Genomic DNA, 25,390 nt, shown 5'->3' with positions numbered 1-25,390 from the left:
TCTTTCCGTGCCGATTTTAAAATACAAAACGCAGGGGCCAATGTGCATCTGCAAAGAGGTGAATCACCTACAAGAATGCTCGTAGCTAAGGTACTACGACCATGCATGACTCACTTACATGCACGCTGGCCCACGCTGACCGGAAATGCAAAATAAAATATTTTTCTACAACCATAGATACAAAAGTTTAACTGGGAACAGTTAAACTGAAATATTAAATTTAGATATAATGTTAGATAAACATAAGGTTGAACATTAGGATAGCTTAGAATTAATGCATAGAAATAAGCAAAAATATTATTACAAGCCAGAATCATCACAAACAACCAGTACGTACTACACCACTAGCAAACAACTACATTACATATTAACTAAAACAAATTTGGTACACAACTTTAGTAACCTTCAAAGAATTATCCGATTTTTACCATTCATGTTCGCAGGCTCATGGTCTACTGTACAACCCTTTTGGATCACGTCAACAATTTTATAAACATACTGCAATAGCCTAAATTGTAATCTTGTTAAAAACTGTCACCGTTTCAAATGTAAAGGACAACGGGAAAGTCATGGCACTTCCCCCTTTTCCTGACGCAGAGATGTCGAGAGAGTCCGCACTCTTGCCCCAACACGGGTAACGGAATTCCCGATTCCCCAGGGCACTCTGAGCCGACTTCCTCTCTTACGACAAACAGAAAAACCCATAGTTGACGAAATGTTACTAACATGTTGAAATACATTCACAACTAACAATGAATGGAAATTACTGGTAAATTCAAGTAAATTAACAATATAATAAGTCGCAACAAACTCCTACTACTGTCCGTGTTTTAACCAAAGAAACCGCTACTGTAAAATAATTATTCATGATAATTTACAAGTCCGATCATGCTCACGTGTACAGTGGAAACACTAGCAATTATTACAATTATTTACTACTACTAAAACTATTATTAATATTTTAAAGTACCGAACACTTATTCAATCAAACCTGAATATTAAGCGATTTTCACCGCTCTTTTTGCATTAGGTTCGATTGAATGGGCGAACAATGGCTACTATTAGCTAATACTTGTTAATATTACACCTTAGCATTGATATTAAGTTATGATAAAATTCTGTCAACTTTTGATGTAAAAGAGAAAGGAAGGGCATGAGTAAGTGAATCACCTTCCCTTCTCTTGACGCACAGAGGAGAACAAGCCGGATGTGGGATGTGCCAATTTCTGAGTGGCTAAACTAGAGCAGTTCTAGCCAATTAGATTTTCGGCTATTGTCTTTTCTCCAAAATTTTTCCCCGGCAAGTTTTCCTGCGTTTTTCGAGCCAGCGCGTGACCGAGGTCCGCTTCTCGCAATAAAAAGGCCCGTAGGCCCAGAGAGAGCCCACTTCAATTCGGCACGCGAAATTCGACGATACCCTTCGAAGTAGACTGAGTAGTGAGAGCCCGACTTTGCTACAACCCAGTCTTCTGCGAAGCGAGGACACTGTCGAATTTCGCTGCCACCCTCGTACGATCAACTGGTTGCCAAAGCCCGTCTCTACTGCCACTTGATCTTCCTCGAGAGCGACTTACATTCCCGCTGGTTCAACATCTGTATAACAACTTTCGCGTTTAAATAAAAGTAAGTGACAACATATCATATTCTTTCTTTTGACCAAGTGTTTCCTCTTGCGCGAATACCATTACTCGCCCTAGTATTGGTACCCGTGGATCACCGGGAAGTGTAAAGTGTTTTTGTTTGCGCGAACGCCATATTAATACCCGCGGATCACCGGGAAGTATAAAGTTTTTTTGTTTGCGCGAACGCCATTACTCGCCATAGTATTGGCACCCGTGGATCACCGGGAAGTATAAAGTGTTTTGTTTGCGCGAATACCATATTAATACCCGTGGATCACCGGGAAGTATAAAGTGTTTTCCGCGAACGCCACTACTCGCCACAGTATTGGCACCCTTCGGTCACCGGTAATAACAAATTAATCTCCAGTATAAAGTGTTCTTCGCGAACGCCACTACTCGCCACAGTATTGGCATCCTTCGGTCATCGATAATATCAAATTAGCCACGGACAATCCGTTGCCCTCCGTTGTAATTTTACTATTAGAATAACAACGAACGATCGAGTTAAGGCAAATGCTTACCGTGATATTAGTGTGTCAAGGTCAAATTACATACGATGTCCTTACTCGTGACGGTGTTAACTGTTTTTAGATCGTGAACGAGGTATACACCGCTCTTGACAAAAGAAAACCGCGAGCAAGTGCATCGGAATATTGCACAGCAGTCAATCTTAGTCGCGTGAAAGCAATTGTACCCCTTTTTGAGTAACGCGTCTTTAAGCTGAATTACCCTTTTAACCCCGCGTCCCACCTACGCGCCCAGTGTGAATCCCGAGCTATTGAGCGAAAGCTTTGGCTCAAATAATACGTTGCGCCGACGTAACAACTTTTGCTTCTTACAGGTGTGTAATGTACTATTCGTGCATTTGATATGACATAAAATATATAAATAATCAATTATTGTTAGAATCTTTGTATCAGACACATTTAACTTTTTTTTAAATTTTGGCTACTGTAGAAGTAAAATAACTCACTCAATCTTATTAAAATTATGGAAAACAATAAACATAGCTATTTTTGTTTTAAAAGTCGTAATATTTTATTTAATTCGTTTTACATAATTATTTTTAGTTTAAATTTAAAATTAATCTATGATTTTCTAGTTTCTGGTAATCTCATAATTAATAAAAAGATTATAGGTTTTAGTGACATCACAATTAGTCTTCTAAGATATTATAGAGAATAGAAAATAAATTAATTTAAAGGTAGGATAGGTACAATATAGCTTTTCCTTTGAGATATAAGTTTTTTTATTTTTAAAATTATTACGATTGTTTGTATGAGTGCGTATAACACTTATTTTTGGGCTTCAATACTTATTTTCTTTACATGAAATTACTTTTGGCCTATCTAGCTTCCCTTTACAGTATGACTACTTATCTAATTTTAAGACGTTGTATTGTAAAAAACATTTCCAAAGATTTTGTAAACGTCTAAATTAATTTTCCAAACATAGCATACGAAAGAAGAATTTTTTCTCGCTCCTTATAAAATATAATTAAAACGAAAAATTTAAGGTTATGTGTGTGCATAGCCCAACCCTTCTCTATTTATTTTCAAAGGTTAGGTTGTCACATTTATACACTTGCTATACCTTATGCACGTTTATCCCCGTATATATATATATATATATATATATATATATATATATATATATATATATATATATATATATAAATATGTGCGTGCATGCGTGCGTGCGTGCGTGCGTGTGTGTGTGTGTGTATCTTCCTACATTAAATAGTTATCTCCGTGGAGCATTCACACAATCCCCCAGAGATCCCCATCTACCCCCCCCCACTGTCCTCCCACAAAATCAGGTGAAATTCCGTCATTTTTCCCTTATTTTAACACATTGCAGTTTTTTCCCAAAACCCCCACAGCCCCCACACATTTTTCGTGAACCCCCACCGCCCCCTGCACCTCCCACAGTACTTTTGGAAATCCTGACAGTGATCATCGTTTTTCTCGGACATTAATGTGTATACAGATGTTTACGTATCGTATATAGATTAATCTATTATTTTTTATCTGCTTCATTATTAAATTAGTTTAAGACAAAACTGTCTTATCACCATGACCATCTGATTGTCAAGAAGAAATTTAAAGTCATTATTGATTTATAGAGGGTCGTTGCGCAAAGTGTCATTACTATTATATATTAAATTATGAAGTTAACTATTTTATTGTATAGTTAACTGTGTGGGGCATTCCAAGCAACGTTCCACCATATAAAACCATTTATTTTGGTAGTTAGAGATTATCTATTCGTTTATGTTTCACTCAAAGTCTTTCAATAAAAATATAATTTAATATATCATAAAAAGAATGTCATATATATTTTTGTACTGTTAAAATGTTCATTTATGAAAAATGTTAAGTAACAAAAACATGTCTTTTTTTTCTTTCATTTCTCCACACCGACCAGAAAGCAAATAGATGAATTTTATATAGACGAATAATAAACAACCATTCTATTTTCACAACTGAGTACAACCAGAAACCAAATTATATCAATTGTGTTTCTTCATTTGTACTATGTGTAAAATTTGTATGTGTATGTATTATGATACATAAATAATATATTATTTAGTATATAAGTTAATAATACCAATGCATACATAAATTCAAATTGTATTTAGTTTATCGTTAATGCAAACCGTGGAAGTTTTGCATTAAGATCACTCATTTTATGAGTCAACTTATAAAGTCCTGATAAACCACAAAGACTTAGGTCTATTCCTATTCTGTTTTAAATTAATGTTGAAATTGGTACAATAGATAACTACAATACACATTCATGAGATGTACTAGTAAGTAATATATTTTGCCTATACAAATAAAAATATTTAAATCATGTTGTTATTATTAGATACAAAATTTCTTTCCAAACTATATTTCCAATATCTAAAATAGTTTTTCTATCGATATAAATAAAATTTCCATTTTTATTTTTGCATCTCGATAAAGCCACGTACGATTGACCATGAGAAAATAAAGGATTTTTCAAGTATAATTCCACATGCTCGAAACTTTGACTTTGAGATTTGTTTATAGTCATAGCAAATGCTACATTTTTTATATAAAATAAAAGGTAACGATATAGTATTTCCAGTGTTTAATGTATTTTTTGAAATAAAAACTTCATTATCAATTTCTTCATCCGTAACTGTTTCGCCTTCTACGTTATATTTCAACAATTTAGTGATTCGCAATCGTGTACCATTACATAATCCGTCTGATATACCCAAATTTTGAACTAACATAACTACTGTACCTATTTTTAAATTAAGTTCATTTAAAAAAAATATATATCATATATGGTCCTGGAAATTCCGGAAAAATTAACTTATATAAGACACTCATTTATTACTTTCTTTCTAGACGTAAATATATTTTTTTAATGGCTTGGACAGGAATTGCATCTGTACTACTACCAAAACGTATGACCAGTCATAGAACTTTTCGTTTACCTGTAGACTTAAATAATAGTGAGAGTGAATTTTTAGAACTTGAAACTAAAAAAAAAAAATTAAGGGAAGTTGATTTAATTATATGGGACGAGGCTTGTGTGATTCCAAAAAAGTCTCTCGAAATCGTTTATAATACGTTGAGAGACTTGCGTATTACTAAACTTTGCTTTGGTGATAAATTAATAGTATTAGGAGGAGATTTTCGACAAATCTTTCTAGTTATAAAAAAGGTAATAGAACTATGATAATAGGAGAAACTATTCAATCATCATTTTTATGGAATTGCTTCAAAATTTTGAGATCACAAATAATATTCGTTCTAGTGTCGAAGAATTTTTAAAATTATTGTTAAGAATTGGAGGAAGGGACATAAAAAAATTTAACATTCCTAAATCTTGGATACCAGATGATGTCTGTACCAAAATATTTGGTAATTACAGCAACTGTTTTAGTAATAACGTAATATTAACTTTACATAATGAATATACTTTTTTTTAAAACAATAAGATTTTAAGTAAATTAAAAGGAGAAACTAAAACATATTACAGCATCGATACTGCAACCTATAAATGTGTTGATGAATCAGATGATAATATTTATATCAATTTTCCCATAAAAATGTCAAACATATTTACATTATATTGATGTTTATAAGTGTACCCTGTAAACTGCAAATTTTAGGCTACGGTTACATACAGTGAAAGTAGCTAGAGTCACAGCAGAAGAAGAAAAAAGTCTCCTCATCTCCATTTTAATAAAAATACATATTCACGCTATGACTTCCGTTACTGAGTGGAAAAGTAGTGTTGAGTAGTGTTGAGATGTAATCCACATTGAGGAAGAATCAAATAATTAATCACCAGAGGGCAGCATGTGCTTGTGAAGTACTATTTCATACCGCTGGCATGTGTATATTTCATACGATGCCAAGAAGTGACTTGAAATTAAATCAAATTATAGCATACTAAATGAAAGATTACACACCCGTAGGTGATTAATATCACAATTAAATCTGATGAGGTTTTTTACTATGCCAATCACGATAGCACATATGTGAATCGTAACACAGCAATGCAGAGCCTTTATACGCGCCGTTTGTCAAAATGGTTGTAAAATATTCAAAAAATTATCTTATTTTTTATTTAATTTCTACCAAGTCAATTAGTTTAAACCTTCCTCAGCCACTATCTGCTACTTGTAAGCTCCGAAATATGATTTATCGAATAGTGAAGTATTTAATCGATTCAAACGTTGGGGGGTTAGCGCGTGAAGCGTGCAGAAGGCAGAGCCCCACTAGTGTATATATAGGGCTTTGCCTTTCTAAGCGCTCCGCGTGCTACCCCCCACCGCTTACGTTATAACTTTATTTTTTGCAAAATAAGTTTTGCATTAATATTTTATGAAGCCTTCAAAAATGATAAAAATAATTAGTTGTATGAAAAAAAATGTTAAAGTATATATGACAGAATTCGTAAGACTACGGCATTTTTCGAAAATATTCGGGAATACATGTTCTACGCTGGGGAAGGATTACTGGGCTACTTTTAAGGAAATATTAAGAACAAACTGCTAATTTTAAATAACAGTGGTAAAGTTTATATAGAAAGAGAGATGTGCCCTTAACTTTTTTTTTGATAAGCTTTATTATTCCTTCTAGTGGCCCCCTTTTCTAAATGAACTGTCTATCCTACATGTGTCAATAGATATTTCTAAAACCTCGTTCTAAACACTTATTACTATCTCGGCCCCCTGCGTGCTCTGTGCACCAACCCCCGTCATTGCAAATTTAGATTTACGAAGTATGGAAAAAAACACAAATTATAATATTTTTTACTTAAAATTGATACATGTAATAAATGTATATTGATCATAATTAACTACATAAATTTTCAAGAATCATTTCTTATTTTCCCTGACTAATGCCTAATTTTTATATATTTGAAACGACAGCGTATGAGAAGATTTCAAATATCTTCAAAAATTAAAAAATTACGATATTGTTAGAATCACAAATTGATTTTATTTTAACAGTATCGATAGTTGATTGTTGTTTTTCTTTTAATTTTTTTTAACTAAAATTTTGGCCTATGGGTTTTTTTTCTTCGTTTATTTTTACTTTGTTATATTTGTTTTAAAAAGTTACAAAATGTCTAAACAAAAATGTGGCAGTGAATGAGACTCCCAAATTGCAACGAAAAAAAAATGTTTCCTTTTACATCTACATAAAACTTGGAGTCTAAATTTAAAGTTGGAAATAGATCTGTATAAGAAACTTATTACTATTACTAATATTTTTCAAGAAATGAGAAAATTAAAAAAAAAAATTTTTTTTCATCGATGATCCTGGTGGATTTGCAAAAACTTTTCTAAATAAAACATTAATTTATTACTTCATATCAATTGAAAAAAAAATCTTACAATGGCTTGGACAGGTATTGCTTCTATTCTACTTCCAAGAGGAATGACCACTCACAGAACTTTTAGACTTCATTTGGACTCAAGCACTAGATAAAGTGTGTTCTTCCAGTTTGAGCCAGATAAAAAAAAATAACATAATGTAGAAGTAATTATTTGGGATTAAGCGTCTATGATACCAAAAAAGCGTTGGAAATCATTTATAGGACTTAAAGATATTTAGCTGGTAATAATAAACCTTTTGGAAATAAAATAATAATTTTAGGTAGAGACTTTTGTCTAATTCTCTCAGTAGTAAAAATCCGAAGAAAAATTGCTATTGTTCAAGAAACCATAAAATTTTCCAATTTTAGGCCTTTGTTTGATATTTTTTACTTAAAAAATAATATATGTTTGATTGATAAAATATTTTCTTCGTTGCTACTGGATATAGGAGAAGGCAAAATTAAAACTTTGAGAATTTCTCAGACATGGAAAACAAATGATATATGTCCTTAAAATTTTAATAATGATGATTCTTTTGTAAGTAAAGCTATATTAACATTTCACAATGAACACACATTTTTCGAAAAAAAAAATTATAAATAATATGGTAGGAACATTAGTAACGTATTATAGTATTGAAAAAGCAATTCAAAAAGAAGTAGATAAAACACAAAATAATATTTATATCAGTTTCCCTACAGAATATTTAAAAAGTATTCAAGAAGGTCTTTCTCCACATATATTGAATTAAAGAATTAACGCTATTGTTATGTTAATATGAAACTTGAACATATCTGAAGGACTTTGCAATGGTACAAGATTACGAATTACAAAATTAATTAAATGCAACATCAAAGCTGAAATAATCGCAGGATAAAAAAAAAGGAAATAAGGTCTTTATTCCAAGAATAACACTAAATACAAATAATTCTTTTTCGCTACCATTTACATTGCACAGAAAACAATTTTCATTTACCTTAGATTTTTCTATGACTATCAATAAATCTTAAAGTCAAAGTTTTGATGCCTTAGAATTATACCTTAGAAAACCATGATTTTCTTATGGGCAATTATATGTTGCATTGTCCAGATGTAAATACCCAAAAAATTTTTTTATCCAAATTAAATCAGAAAACAAATTTAAAATTGAAAATTTTGTCTGGAATAAAATATTAGAGTAACAAAAAAACTATTCCATAGTTTATTACTATTTTCGTACTTTCCTGCAAAATTGTTTTTTCATCAAAAAAGCAAATTACAGTACCTCTAGTATCCAGATTAATGATGTCATATACAGTCTGTTTTATGTTATATGTTTTCAGATACAGCATCATGGATGCAAAATTTTATCAGTGTGACAAATGTAAATTGACATTTTCAAATCAAGTAGTCATTATCGCACGAAAAAATTCACAAAAAAAATTTTTTTCTACGTGATTTGTGTAAGATTATCACATTGAAGAAAAAAAACTTTTTGCATCACAAAAAAGAATGACAAAACGTTAAAAAAATTTCAAGAGTATTAAATGCAGGAAATGTTTTAAAAGAAATTATCACTTACAGAGACATTTAAAATCTTATGGAAAAAACGTTAAAAAAAATACTTGTCAAAATTGTGGGAAAGGTTGTGTAAAAGCCGAGCACCTAAAAAGGCATTTTGAAGTATGTAATTAAAATAAACATTGTTAGTAAGTGAAATTGTTACAAAATTTGTTATTATAGTCACATAAAATAAAACCATTTGTAATGGTCTATATATAAGGCTTTACAAACTTATTCACTGCATTATTATACATACTAATTATACTACATAATGTGATAAATTAGGGGGGGAGTATGGACAGGAGCTGCGGGGGAGCGGAAGGTGGTGCAGGGGAGCGGAGAGGAGTGGGATGGAGCTACCAAAAATTCAGGATTACTCGAAACATGCAAGAAATTGTAACTCTTACAATTATAAAATATAGGAAGGTGTGTGTGTGTGTGTGTGTGTGTGCAGAGGTGATTTATGTTGACAATCACATGTATGTAAGGGTGATTATGAGGACAAAAGTGAAATGATGCGGACGTCCGCATAATTTTTCCATGTCATTAATATATATCTTAAAAGTACGTAGAGTCTGCATAAGTCACTTTCTATAAACACACACACACACACACACACACACACACATATATACAAAAGGTATATATAAGCTTTGCTAGTTTTGACAACTTTCATTTGATTCGAATATGCTTGAAAAAAAACAGTCCTTTAACTTTTATGTTGAATGTTAATACTACCATAAAATAACAAGTAATTTCATCAATCAAAAGTATCGTTATTTTCTACAATATTCTTTGATTGTACAAAAAATACTTATAACGCAATGAAGCTTTTGACGAATAAGATCTAAATCCAAACAATACAATTTTCTGTTTTTTTAAAGAAATTCTCAGATAATATAATTTTTTTTCTAAAATAGCCGTATGAATATTCATGAATATTCAAAATTCCTAAAAAACCTATCGAAACTTTGACGAAAATTATAATAGAAAATCCAACAGCAAAAAAAATACAAACATTTAAATCAAATTACGAATGTAGCAGAACCACCAAATTATAAAATAATTTTTTTAAGAAAAACCGGCCGGCAAAAGCACACATACAATAAACCCGAAAGAATTACCCGATAATTATCCTAAAGGAACCTTTTTAAATAAATTGTGTCGATTTTTCGATCCCATGGTATTTCCGTTATTTTTTTCCTTAGGAGATTTAGGATACAGTACCGGTTATTTTAAAAATTGCTTGAATAAGTGCGAAAATCTAACTATGTTACAACATTATTCCTACAGACTGTCTTACAGACCAAATGAAAAAAAATTTAATCCATTATTATACGGGGGCGTCCATCAAACATTTCTAAAAATTTCGAGACAAAGGAAAAAATTGGAAATCTTTTTATACTTCCATCAACATACATTGGAAGTCCAAAATATATGCAGAAACATTATCAAGATGCAATGTCTATAATGAGAAAATGTGGTAGACCAGATTTATTTATAACAGTAACATGCAATCCTGAATGGAAAGAATTAAAGTTAATTTTATCAAAATTTCCTAAAAATACAATATCAAATGATATTCCAGACTTAACTGTTAGACTATTCCACTTGAAGTTAATGTCAGTTTTGGATGACATCATTAAAAATGATATATTCGGTAAAGTATAAGCATACGTTTATACCATAGAATTTCAAAAACGTGGTCTACCTCATGCACATATTTTGCACCCTGATAAAAAAATTGTTACACCTGAACAAATTCATGCAATTATTTCAGCTTGAATTCCTTGTGGTAATACGAAGCTCACAAAATTTTAGATTAAACACATGCTTCATGGACCTTATACAGAAAAAAGTCCTTGTATGATTCATAAAAAATGTACAAAAAATTTCCCCAAATGTTTTACAAACGTAACTTGATTTCGAACGAATGGTTACCCTGAATACAGAAGAGGAAATAATACTTCTGAACAACATGTTTATAAAATTTGGAGAAAAGATAAAATTTTAGTAGATAATTCGATGGTTGTACCGTATAATAAATTTTTGTTAAAGAAATATAAATGTTATATTAACGTCGAATTCTGTGCATCTATTCAAAGCATAAAATATATTTATGACTATATACATAAAGGTAGTGACAGAGCATACATCAAAATAAAAAATTAAAAGACTAAGATGAAGAAATATTCGATGAAATGAATAGTTACGTTGATGCTAGATAAGTAGGTCCAATGGAAGCAGCTTGGAGATTACAAGAATTCTCAATTTTTGGTAGAAGTCATACAGTTATAAATTTAGCTGTTCATCTTGAAAACAAACAAAAACTGGTATTTAAAGAAAATAATATTGAAACTGTTATAGATAACTACGAGACACAGTTAACATCTTGGTTCAAATTAAATAAACATGATGACTTTGCAAAATACATAAAGTATGTAAACATTCCAAAATACTACATGTTCATAAATAAATTAAAAATTTAGCGAAGAAGGAAAAATATAATAAAAAACATTGCAATTGGTCGATTAAACATTGTAGCTCCAAAAGATCATAAAAGATTTTTTTTCAACTTGTATTGAACAAAGTAACTGGTTCGACATCGTTCAAAGACATAACAACATATAAAGGAATAACTTATGAAACTTTTAAAGATACTGCAATTGCAATGGGTTTAATAGTTAATGATAAAAAAATTGATGATATTTTTAAAGAAGTAAATGCTGTTATATTTCCATATCAATTAAGACAATTTTTTGCTTGATTTTTAATTTCAGAAAACGTTTAAGGTGATAAAATATGGAATAAATACAAAGAATTTTTTACGGTGGGTTTGCCTAATAATAAAGATGATTTAGCTCTTTTACATATTAACCAAATTTTAGAATTAGAAGATGAATCATGTGAATGCCTTAATTTTCCTACACCAAATAAAATTAAGAGTAAAAAAGAAGATAAAGATAATGAAATACGTTTCAGTAAAGAAATGTTTAACTCGATGTATAAAAATTTGAATAATGACAAGAAAAATATATTTCATATTATTTGCGAACAAAAAAATAATATTTTTTTCATAGATGGTCCCGGAGGGTCAGGAAAAACTTATTCATACAAAATGTTATTTTATTTTTTTATTTCTCAAAATTAAAAAAATCGTGTCGATGGCATGGACTAGCAAAGCATCAATTTTGCTTCCAAAGGGGATAACCAGTTATAGAACTTTTAGACTTCCTGTAGAAAAAATTAAGAGAAGTTGATTTAATTATTTGGGATGCGGCTTCAATGATTCTAAAAAAAGCATTAGAAATAGTAGACAGAACATTAAGAGATTTATGTAATACTGAAAAATGTTTTGGAAATAAATTAATTATTTTAGGAGGTGATCTTCGTCAGATTATCCCAGTGATAAAAAACGATAGTAGAAAAAGTATACTTGAACAAACTATTAAATCTTGATTTTTATGGAACTCATTCCAGATTTTAAAATTAAAAATCAATATTCGTTCTAACGATAAAAAATTTTCAAAATTATTGTTAAAAATTTGGGAAGGGGAAATAAAAACTTTCAACATTCCTAAAAATTGGATCTAAAATGATGTATGTTCTCAAATATTTTCTAATATCTACAGTTATTCGATGAATAGTGTTATACTTACATCGCATAACGATTTCACCTTTTATTTGAATAAAAAAATTCTTAAAAAATTAACTGGAGAAATGAAAACCTACTATAGTATAGATAACGCAACTTATAAAGGGGTTGATAAATCAGACGATAATATTCATTTAAATTTTCCGGTCCAAATGTTAAACAATATTCGTTAAGGATTACTACCTCTGGAACTAAATCTAAAAATTGGTACAATAGTTATGTTACTGAGAAATTTAAGTATACCAGATGGACTCTGTCATGGAACACGTTTATGAATCACAAAATTATTACAGTATAACATAAAAGGAGAAATAATAACTGGAGAAAAAATTGGAAATAGAGTCTTCATTCCAAGAATAACTTTAGATACAGGGAAATCCTCAACATTCCTGTTTATTTTGTATCGTAAACAATTTCCAATCGTTGTGGCATTTGCTATGACAATAAACAAATCGGTCAAGGTTTCGATAATGTTAGTTTGTATTTTAAAAAACCCTTATTATCTCGTGGTTAATTATATGTGGCTTCATCAAGATGCAAAGGTAAAAATAATTTATTTATTCAAGTAGAAAGGCAAAAAAATACAGAAATAGAAAATATTGTTTGGAAAGATTTTTACATAATTTATGGACTTTATTTGATGATTTTTATAGAGAAATCGGCAATATTTATGGTAATGAATTGAAAGTCACTTATTAATATTTTATCATTTAACAAGTATACATGACATGATGTATTTTTTTTACGATGATAATTTTTGTTGAAAAAATTTAATGATCTACAGTATTAAAATACAACAATAATTATTTTCTCACACGTATACGTTGAAGCAATAAATAAGAGACAGTCGGGTTCTTTAAATTGAGATAATATACATAATTATACATCTAAAACATGTATAAATTTACAATATACATAAAACAAGTATACACGTGTATCGTTATGAATATTATCAGAACTTACGATTGGGTGCGGGGAAGTTCTATCTTTTCAAGGTTATGATGAAGCTAAATTTAATAGGTTATTCACTTAACCTTTTAAATTAGGCGATACTTCCACGGTTATTATTATTTAATAATTATGTAACGTTTTAATTTACATATGTAGTTGTATCATGTCATATATGTACGTATAAGAATGAACGAATGTTACATTGCTTCAAAATAATAGTAACACAAAAAAAGTTGAATGCACCAAGAACCTTATACTTATCAATGACTTTTAACAATTGAATAATTATTACATTTAGGGATAGTTTGAAACGTATTTTTAATCGGCTCGTATTTAAAAGCTATTCGCCCTAAAAAATAATTCCAACGGGGTTCGCGTCAGAAAAAATCGCTCTACACGCGGTTCTCGGAAAATGCCACCGTTACATATCATGCTGTACATACATATATATACATATACATATGAGGTATTCTTTGCGAACGAATGACCCCCCCTTTTCCAAAATAAGTTCAATTTATTTAAGTAGTTATGTGACCCTAATGCTTGTCGGTAAATTAGAAATTCATATGACCAATGGTTTACAAGCGAATGTTTTGATACATGTAAATCATCGTATCATGAGGTGCATATGCATGAATGGCGGCACTTTTTAATACAAGCACAATTTACCGAGAAGCATTAGAGTCACATAACTACTTTATCGGGCTTTGGTGAAAAGATAGCTCTGAGAATTAAGAATGAGAATTTTATCTAAACTTACGGTGCGAGTGAATGCACAGCTCCTCGGTAGCTCAAGTGGTAGAGTAACTGTCTAGTAAACAGGAGGTTGTGTGTTCGATCCGCACTCGGGGAGGATATTTTTCTCATTCTTATTTGTTTCTTAAGAAAATTTTTTTGAAGAAGAATTAATATGGTTTGATATTATTTTAAGTAAGTATATTGAACATTGATATTATATTATTTTAAGTAAGTATATTGAATATTGAAAAAAAAGGGCATGTATGAAGGATATAGAGTGCTTGTATTAAAAAGTACCACCATCTATGCATATGCACCTTATGATCCAATGATTTACATGTATCAAAACATTCGCTTGTATACCATTGGTCGTATGAATTTTTAATTTATTTAAGTTCTGTAGATTGTCAAAAAAAGGTCTGAGCATCTAGTTTTCAATGCCGAGTGGCATTCACATTGAGTTAACATTGCTGATCCAATATGTCTGCCTGAACCACCTGACCTACAGATATTTTTCAATAAAACTACTATAAATCTCGTGGCATGGATCCTACAGAAGTAAAAAAAGCCTTTAATATCAAAGCTCTTCTATTAAAATAAGTATAAAAAAACTTTTTTGTCTGCTATAAAATTCAAAATGGCAACAATAACAGGTGACCAACAGCTTTTATTCAAGAAAACTACGATATGTCCCGCGGCATAAGCCCTACATTCGTCTAAAAAGGCTTTAATTGAAAGTCTTCAGCTCTTCTATCAAAACAAGTATGAAGAAAATCTTTTGTTTGCTGGAAAACTCAAAATGGTGGCAAAAAACGTGACCGGCTTGTTTTTTTCAATCAAACTTCTAAGAAACTCACGGTATGAACCCTACAGGGGTCTTAAAAGGCTAAAATGTTAAGTTGTAAGCTATTCTATCAAAAGATGTGTAATGAAAATTTTTTGTTTGCTATATAATCCAAAATGGCGGCAGAAAGACGTAACCTACAGCTTTTTTACAATTAAGCTTTTATAAGTCTCGTGGCATAAACCCTACAGGGGTCCACAAATGCTTAAACGAAAAGTCTTGAGCTCTTATATCAAAATCTGTGTATTTTTTGTTGGCTGTACAATCCAAAATGGCGGCAAAACACGTGACCTTCACCTGATTTTTACTTAAACGATAATTAAATCGAATACGAGGATCGATTGGCCTACATGTACCGTGCTACTTCAACTGTAGACAAAACATCACTTGGTTTTGGCCACCGTTTTGAATTTGATAGCTGAAAAAAAATTTCTTCTATTCGACTTTTGATAGAAAAGCTCAAGACCTGTTAATTAAGCTTTTGTAAACCACTGTAGGGTTGATACCCCGAGATTTACAGCTCACTAAAAAAAGGACGTCAGTCACGTGTTTTGGCGTAATTTAAGATTTCATATTAGACAAAATAATTTTTCTATACGATGTTTGATAGATATGCTCAAGACCTTCCATTTAAACCTTTGAAGACTCTTGTAGGGCTTATCCCGAAATACTTATAGTAGTAGCGTACATTGTGAAAAATCTGTAGGTCACGTCTTTCTACCGCCATTTTGGATTGTACAGAAGACAGAAAAAATTTTGTTTTTATATCTTTTGATGAAAAAGCATAAGACTTTACATTTAAGCCTTTTTAGACTCCTGCAGGGCTTATGCCATGAGTTTCTTGGTAGCTTAATTGTAAAAAAGCTGTTGTTCTCGTGTTATTGCCGCCATTTTACATTGTATGATAGACAGAAAATTTTTTCATACATCTTTTGATAGAAGAGCTCAAGACTTTTCAAACAAGCCTTTTTATACCCCTAGGGTTGATACCATGAGTGTCTTAGTAGTTTAATTTTAAAAAACCGCAGGTTGCCTGTTTTTACCGCCTTTTTAAATCTTACAGCAGACAAAAAATTTATTTTACACTTTTTTTGGTAGAAGAGCTGAAGACTTTCAATTACAGCCTTTGTAGACGGCTGTAGGGTTCATGCCGCAAGGCTTATAGTAGTTTTATTGAAAAAAATCTGTAGGCCACGTGTTTTTACGGCCATTTTTGATTGTATAGCCGACAAAAAATTTGTTTAATACATCTTTTGATAGAAGAGCTCAAGATTTTTCAAACGAGCCTTTTTATACCCCTAGGGTTGATACCGTGAGTGTCTTAATAATTTGATTGAAAAAAACCGCAGGTCGCCTGTTTTTACCGCCATTTTAAATTTTATAGCAGACAAAAAATTTATTTTATACTTTTTTTTGGTAGAAAAGCTGAAGACTTTTAATTAAAGCCTGTGTAGACGGCTGTAGGGTTTATGCCGCAAGACTTATAGTAGTTTTATTGTAAAAAATCTGTATGCCACGGGTTTTTACGGCCATTTTTGATTGTATAGCCGACAAAAAATTTATTTAATACATCTTTTGATAGGAGAGCTCAAGACTTTCTATTCAAGCCTTTTAAGACCTTTGTAGGGCTTATGCCACGAGATTTATAGTAGTTTTATTGAAAAAAATCTGTAAGTCACGTGGTTCACGTAGCCATATTGGATCTGGAATGTTGACTCGATATATATTCCACTCGGCATTAAAAACTAGATGCTTAGACCTTTTTTTGACTACCTACAGAACTTAAATAAATTAAACCAATTTTGGAGAAAGGGGGGTCATTCGTTCGCAAAGAATACTTCATACATATACACGTCAAATGATGCATAGGAAAGGAAAACGATTTTTACAACGTTTTTTGAAGATTTTGAAGAGATCAAGCTTCGTTTTGTGTCAGACATTATTTACCTGATAGTACCTTAGCTGTAAAGAAGGCCCAGTTTAGCGTTTATTACAGCAACGTTACGATTTTTACCATGCTGCAGTAGGTATAGAGAGAGGCTATATCACATATGTATAGTAAGTGTGGCGCACTATTGTGTGCATGTCAAAGCGGTGCATCAGGTGATTTTACCCTCCACTAGATTTTTAATAGCTATAGAAGTATCACTTCAAAAATTCTCGAAGAGAAGAGAGCAGCTGCATGGATTAAAGTTGACCTTCAAGTAAGAGTGATTATCACAAGTAGAGTATTGTATAGACAACTTGTATACACAAGAGAAAGCCAGACGACATACCATAGCATATGAGATGATGCAAGAATCTGAAAAATTTATGGGACTAAGTAAATGTATGCGAGTCTGAGAGCACAATAATAGAATTTAAGGCTTCTAGAAAATTAAAAAAAAATTAACCTGATGAAGTAAGGCATAGAAAATAAAAGTAAAAATGAATCTTGCACATTACATAAAAAAAAAAGAAAACAGTGTTATAGATAGGGTAATGTTAGACATATGGCAAGATAATTTAATTAAGGCCAATCTAATTATTAACCATTTGCTGAAGCCAGAGACACGTAGCTTGGAAGAGTGAGATACAGAAGCAACAGCAGAGGCAGAGGAACGTGCAGAGAAAATAGTAGAGCAGAGGTAACAGAAACACAACGAGCGAAGAATGTCAGCAATAACTACAAGAGTCGTTAGGAGTATGATACGTGCAAATCAAGCACAAAAAGTGAGAAGTAATTAATTGTTTAATAAGTAACGAAATAAATTATAATTAGACAGTGGTGGTAGCTATCACATTGTAATCACAGATAAGTGCTTCATTTAATAAATTAATTAAGACTAATCGTTTGAAGTGAGTTTTTAAAACGGTAAAAATAAAAACTACATAAACAGAGAAAATAGAAAATAATTTTAATAACCATACGCATTAGTCCTATATTGATTGAAATAACGTTTATTTGGTAAATTAAAGACTATTTCAATGATTTTTATATTAAATATTTTAATCTGACTGACAACAACAACGATAGTGAGTTCAACGATGATAAGTTCTACAAAGAAAAATAGCACTGGGCACAAGGCTATATAAATTTTTAATACTTAAATGAATTGATTAAAAATAATATGAATTTTGTTAAAAATGCCGTAATACACATTTTGTAAAATTTACTATGTAGAATTCTTACATTTTCATATTTTTCGTATATCAATCATAATCCTTGATATGGTTTACACGCGATTTTTATGACTTTTACTTTTTTGCATTTTTGACTGAGTATTATACATATATATTCCTTATGTACATCGAGAAATATTACTAATATTTTAAATATATTACTTGTTCACGAGGGGCTGTAGGTGCAATGTTTTTATTTTGTTTAAAGAAAAAAAAAAAACGTAAGGAAGCCACTTGAAGCAACCCTTTTTTACGTATCATATTTTTGTAGTTTTTTATATTAGTTTTTGTTCATACGAGTAAAAAATCCCTAAGAATAGTAATACTAAATTACTGAAATATCAGACAAATGTAATACTTTTTAAAATTAAATAGTCCTGCTGAACCAACCAAATTGACATTTACAACTGAGCAAGTTTGAGATGATTGGAGATATTATAATTGATTGTGAAGATGATAAATGATGTGCCAGACAAATGAGAGAGTATTGAAATAAAATGCTTTAATTGTATTCAAAGTAAAATGGAAAACAAACCATTTAAAAATAATAAAAAAAAGGCCACAGAAATTTGAAAGGTTTTTCATACTGATTCAAATAAGCCACATAATATGATTGGTATGTATAGTGAAAAGTATTTTTTAACATTTATATTTATATATGATATTTATATATGATTATATTTATATATAATCATATATATAAAAATGTAATCATATATATTATATTTATATATGATTACAGCAAATGTGCAGGAATTGATTGTCTCCCTTATACATACAGCAAAGTCCTAAAAATTGTTGTACTTGCTAACCGCGAAAACTATTTCACCGTTTTTAAGAAAATTTTCTAAAATGATGTTTGACACTCCCAATTTCCCAAAAAATATTTTTTTTACGACTATTTCTAAAAAAAATTTTAAACCAAAACCCGACAACAATTTACTCACTAATAGACTATATAAAGCCAGCCACTTTCAAACCAAGTCAGTCATTCACTGGTAAACATCACGAGCGGATTTTGTTGTCTTAGGACTTGTTACTTCGACCACCGAAAACCCTGCATTACCCTCTCGACTCTACGCTTTCAACTAGGTATTACCAATCCCTCCTAATTTATGCATTCGGCAAATATAATAGTGAAGCTATAAAGGAGAAACAAACTTCAGCAAACGGGTCAGTCTTCAACAGATAAGCGATACGAACTAATCTCTGTCTTCGATCACCAAAACGCCTAAGCTTGGCGAAAAAAGAAAGTGCTTTGGATGCCAACAGCTCTGGCGCGACACCAGAAAACGTTGGGAAAGAACAAGAAACAATACAACTAGCTCCAATACTTTAGAACGTTTTGATTTTTTCTCGTGACCGGTCTGGTGCAACAATAGCAGGCCAGAAAAGATCACCATGAGGTATCTGGGTAGTCACACTACTGAAAATTTAAGTTAAGATAAAGTTCAACTCTTCAGTCTTTTTTAGGGCTTTTCGACGTCGAACTATCTAAAAAGAGCCCTTAGGCTAAGCTTACAAAATTTTTAACATGTTCGGAGCTGCATAAGGGTAAATTGTAGGGAAAACTTCAAATGCTTTAAAGGTATACAATTTTAGACGTCAAGAAACTGGCTCAGAATATTAATCGAGATTAGAACAACAGTGTCAAAATTGACAAATAAACTAATCATTCAGTGATGATTCAGCTATTGATCATAACCCTGACCTTGATTGCTTAAATTTTCTAGCTATTTAAATAGGTAGAGTAATAGGTATTTATATTCATTGTGATTCTAAAAAATGGAAAGATAAGGTTCTAGGATTTTGTTACTCTAGTAGTAAAGTTTTTTGATTGCAAAAAAATTTTTAATAATTTTTATTTATTAACTTTAAATCTTTACAACTTCAACGAATGTCCCGTTTAATATATTACAACGTAAGAAAGTTTTAACCAACGACCTTTTTTGTAAGGCCAATAACTATTTTAGGGAGTAACAAACGTACTGTACTTTTTATCATCATTATTTTTTTTTACTCTTTTACAGCTTATCATTCGACTAGAACTGCATGGATTTCAAATAAAAATTTTTTTAATCAGAATTTTTTTTATTTTGGTAAGTGTCTAGAATAGATACAAAATTTTTAACTTCAAACGTTTTACACGGCGTGTCAAAACACTTAAGTGCTCTATTCAGTAAATCTTGAGTACAGCTGAGACGAGGGGCTGCTATTTCAGAAAAAAATTCGAAAACAGCGGAATGCTTTATTGATCATGTAAATTTAGTACGAAATACATTTAACAGAGTGTTTGAAAAGGTACAATGTGGTAGTAGAAAAGGATACTTAAACAAAGATATTTATAATTTACTTAAATTCAGAGATGTCAAACTATTACCATGCTTACATTACGTACCATACATGAACTAAATGGTATCGCTGAAAGATAAAACAGATCGATAATGGATACGGGTAGGTTTTTGATAAAATAAGCAAATATAAATTTGAAATTTGGGCCCGAAGTAATAAAAACAGTAGTTTATTTAAAGAATTGAACAACACCAAACACAATTGAAAATAAATTACCGCATTTAATATTTTTTGGTCTTAAACCTAACATAAAATGTTTCAAAACTCATGGAAGTAGGGTATTTGTAAATAAACGAGATGTTAAAAGAAAAAATAAAGAGGATGATATAGCCGAGTTCAGAACATTACTTGGTTATGCTAAGTATGATTATAAAGTACTAGTTAACAATAAAGTTGTAGTAGCTTGATACGTTAAAGTAATAGAAAATTAAATTAAAGTAATTTTCTTCAGAGATAAATTAGAACCAGGATCTGATTCATCAAGCAAAAGATAGTTTGATTGTGAAAAAACGGAATTATTAAAAACGATGATTATGAACTAGTGATGAGGAAAAACTTATTAAAAATATGGGAATCCAGTTACACATGTGATATACGTTAATTACATTCATGTGAATTTACCGAATACATTTGAGGAGACGCTATGTTTGAAAGAAAGCAAAAAATTTTAAAAATAAAACGTGGGATGTTATTAAAAAGCCAAAAAATTAAGAAATTTTCGATGTAAAACAGATATTTTAAAAGAAAGATTAATATATTTAAAGCGAGACTAGTAGTAATAGGTTTTCAGAAACTGAGTTTTTAGAAAAATGTTTATTCGCTTGTCAATAAAATGCAAACTTAAAAGTATTGTTATTTAATTGTTGTCAAAATAATTTATTTATCAAACAAGTAAGTGTAGAAACAGCGTTGTGATATAGCCAAATAAAATCATGAATATACATTAATCTGCAAGAGGGCTATGAAATTGGTGAAGATGAAGTTTGTTAACTAAAGAGAGCACTATATGAATTAAAAGAAAGTTGAAAAATTTAGTAAAATATATTTCATGAGTTTGCAAGCAATCCAAATTTCATTGGAAGTATTTACGATTTTGGTTTGTATGAAAATAATAATAATTTAAGTCCAGTGTATAATTTGATTTTTGTTAGTGATTTCTTAAAATGCAGTAAAAATTTAAATAGAATGAAATAAATCAAATTGAAATAAAAAAAAAATTTTTTAATAAAAGTTATAGTTACAGTTAAAAATTGTATTGTAATTAAAATTCATTTAAAAAAAAAAAAAAAACACACACACACACTATCACAAAGAAGTTGAGTCAACAAAAGTATTTAGAGTCGCTAGCGATATAATATAATGTTGAAAATGTAAGATCATATGATACTCCTATAGAATCAAATTTTTTAAATTAAAAAATCTTATAGATGCAAAAATACATAAAGTATATAAATTTAATTAGAGAACAGTAAGCGCAGGCGCGAAACCAGATGTAACATACTGTGTAAATTATCTTAATAGATTTCATAATTTTTATACCGTAACTTACTATGAAAATGCAATGAGAGTGTTGAAATATTTAGTCAAGGCAAAAGGTACAAAATTGATTTATGAAAGCAATAAGAAAAGTAAATTATGAAACTGTATCGTACAATGTGGAATAACTGTATCGTAGATTTGGAGTGTTCTGATAATAATTTGAATAAAAAAATTAACAATAATGTATAACATGCACATTCAATGTTCTTTTATTATTTATACATTAAATTATTTAAAGAGACAGAATATATTGTCAGAAAAATATTAATAAAATTAAAAATTAAAAATCATGTACGTGCAGAAACGTTGAAATACATACATACAATGGTAAAAATACTTATTCAACCTAATTTTCTGTTCTTCATTTTTTTTTTTTTCCAAGCTTTTCTAAAAAATTATTAGCATTAGCTACTTAAAAAATAGTTGTTTACTTTTCTTTCCTGTTTGCATTATCATTTGGATAATACCTTGTTTAAAAATAAACTTTTGATAACAAATAAAAATTTCTGAATTACAGTTTTGTTTAAATCAAAAATAACGTCCATGCAATGTATAACATTTACCATTGTTGATTTGCTACTTGCAAACTGACAAAAAAGTCCACTACATCATATTTTCTGTTAAGTGTTTCTAATGAAGCTCTTTGAATCAGTAGCAAGTAAATTATTTAAAAATACTTCTTATTCAAATTAACGTACATTTGATGAAGACATAACAATATTTCATTCATTTTTTCCGCTATGTATAAAAGCTGAATTATCAGAAATGAAAAGTAGCACGCAATTATTATTAAAATATTGCTAATAAGTTAATACTATTCCATTGTTTTCTTTAAAGTTCTCTATAAAAAATTTGTAATTATTGTAATATACATAGATAACTATAATAAATGTTCTTTTTTTCATTTAGAAAAATTAATAAAATACGTAATTGTATGAAAACGTACGTAAAAACATTTTCGTACAAAGTATAAAGACTAGCCATTTATAGAAAAAATTTGTTATGAATCAATCAAAACTCTCAGCTGTCATGTAGCCTTTAGCAGTGTGTCCAACACTTTATTTTTCAGGTATCTGAGTCAAAAAACTGAGGAGTGTTTTTCAAATCAAATAAAAGCGTAGGTAAAAGTTAATTTCCAGCTATATTTGTTATGAATAACGCAGTTCGACAAGCTCTCTAGTTACTGTTTACAATTTAGTAAACAGATTTGGTCCCTCTTTTTGCAATCACTGTATTATTTTTTGAACCGAGCATAAATAAAGTGTTATCTAAATTGTAAATACGTTGACAATTAATATTCAGAAGACTGTTTTGTTACAAGTAATGTTCTAATTCATAAAACCAGATTTTGAGCAATTCTCACACTTAAGTTCTTATGTCTCCTCACAAAAGCAGAGCATGACTGTTAACCTGGTCTGTTAGTTTAGAATAAATCTTTTGTATTCACTTAAGTTAAAAAATTTTGAACCTGGTCTATACTTAGATCTCTCATCACTAGAAAGCCTTGTTCAGTATAAGCAGTAATCCATTCAATGATTTCTAATTTCTCATGCTTGGTGAGAACTGATGATGGACCTTTGTTACACGCAATAGGAGAACATTTTCTTAGTGTAGCGTGGAGGGTAATTTTGAGCAATACATACCTAGTCGCAGCCTTCATCCTGGTGTAACCCTGCTCAACTGCATTCAAATCTGTTGTCACTACTTTCACAAAATAAGGTCATTCACGTAATTTTCTTTTTATTTTTGATTTCGCAGTGGTAAATAATATTTTACTGTTAAATTTCTTTTTATCACTAGCAGTCTTTTAAGGTTAATTTTTTGCCATCCTAAAAAATTTTTAGCATTTGTTAAACTAAAAGATTCGAATATTCATAGATTAAGTATTTATGAGATAAGTAGTTAGGAGCAAGAAATATATGAAATGTAAAAATACTTACATGTAGAATAACAAACTTTTTAGGTTATTTAACTAGTGCATCAGCTTCTGTACTTATTTCAGTGATTACGTCATTAAAGAAATTGAAAAAGTTACATACACAGTGCAATCGTATCATAAAATGTTTAAAGTATTTTAATGTACACTATCAAAGAGAATTGTTTATCGTCTAGCAAAAAATAAAATAGTACAATTTATTTTCTTTGTTCTGCTACTACGGGGACTTAGGCTATTCTTGGTGTAGTACTGGCAAACACTTGTTAAAACAATAATACATGTCTAACGCGAATAATAAACATTCTTAAACTAGTTTTTCAATATTGAAAAATATAATTATGTACATTTCAAGGCTTATTACTTGACCTCACAAGATATTTTTAAGTAAAAATAAAGTAGTTACAATGGATATTTTTACTCTACGGCTAGAGCGAATTAGTCTGGAGCGTGGGGCTTTTGTGGTGTGGACTAATTGAATCACTTATCATGATAAAGAATGTAGTCTTGCCTTTTTTTCTCGTGACAAATCAAATATAATTGTAAACAAAAAACAATAACAAACAATAAGTTGAGTTTTTAGACATTTTTGATTATATACAATCACAAACATGTTTTTTATTGCATTCGTATCAGCTATAGTTAAAATTTGTAAAATGTATAACGAATTTAAATTTTTTTATAATTTCATTAAATAGTGTATTTTTCAACACTGTCCCCTTTTTCCCTGGAAAATTTAAATTTTACAACTAAGTAATCAACGTAAAAATTGTAGAACTCATTAGAACAAAACGTCATTACTTCGTAAGTTTTTCTTCATTCTGCCATTGTAACACTCTAAGTGGTAATAGTTGTTTTAAAATGTTTCCAAGTTTGTTTTATAGCATCTAACATTTTGTACTACGCTTGTAGAAAGAACAAAAATATTTTTTTTTACAACGATTATTTTTGTCTATATTGTCATCCTAACAATGAAAACCAATGAACTATATCAAAATAGCAGAAAAATCGTTTTAAAGCATGTTACTTTGTTACATATCCTTTACAATCAAAATGTTTCTTACAGAACTCGTAAGTCTTATTAAAATACATTTTTGTTTGTTTGTCATTTTCATCTACAGGGTAGCATTAACAAATAAAATAACAAAAATTATTTAAAATATGGTCCAAGAATTGTTTT

General features: G+C 30.1%; 1 protein-coding gene across 1 annotated transcript in view; it reads left to right on the top strand.

The window, feature by feature from the left end:
• LOC106645354 (ATP-dependent RNA helicase DHX30) overlaps positions 1 to 25,390 on the top strand; it is a 270,690-nt gene that overhangs the window by 197,145 nt on the left and 48,155 nt on the right. The gene's annotated exons all lie outside the window — the stretch shown is intronic.

This window comes from Copidosoma floridanum, unplaced genomic scaffold, assembly GCF_036245765.1.
Source record: "Copidosoma floridanum isolate Cflo_tuat_1 unplaced genomic scaffold, Cflo_Japanese_pri ptg000020l, whole genome shotgun sequence".
In the NCBI taxonomy this organism is placed as follows: domain Eukaryota; kingdom Metazoa; phylum Arthropoda; class Insecta; order Hymenoptera; family Encyrtidae; genus Copidosoma; species Copidosoma floridanum.
This window is presented reverse-complemented; position numbering and strand designations above follow the sequence as displayed.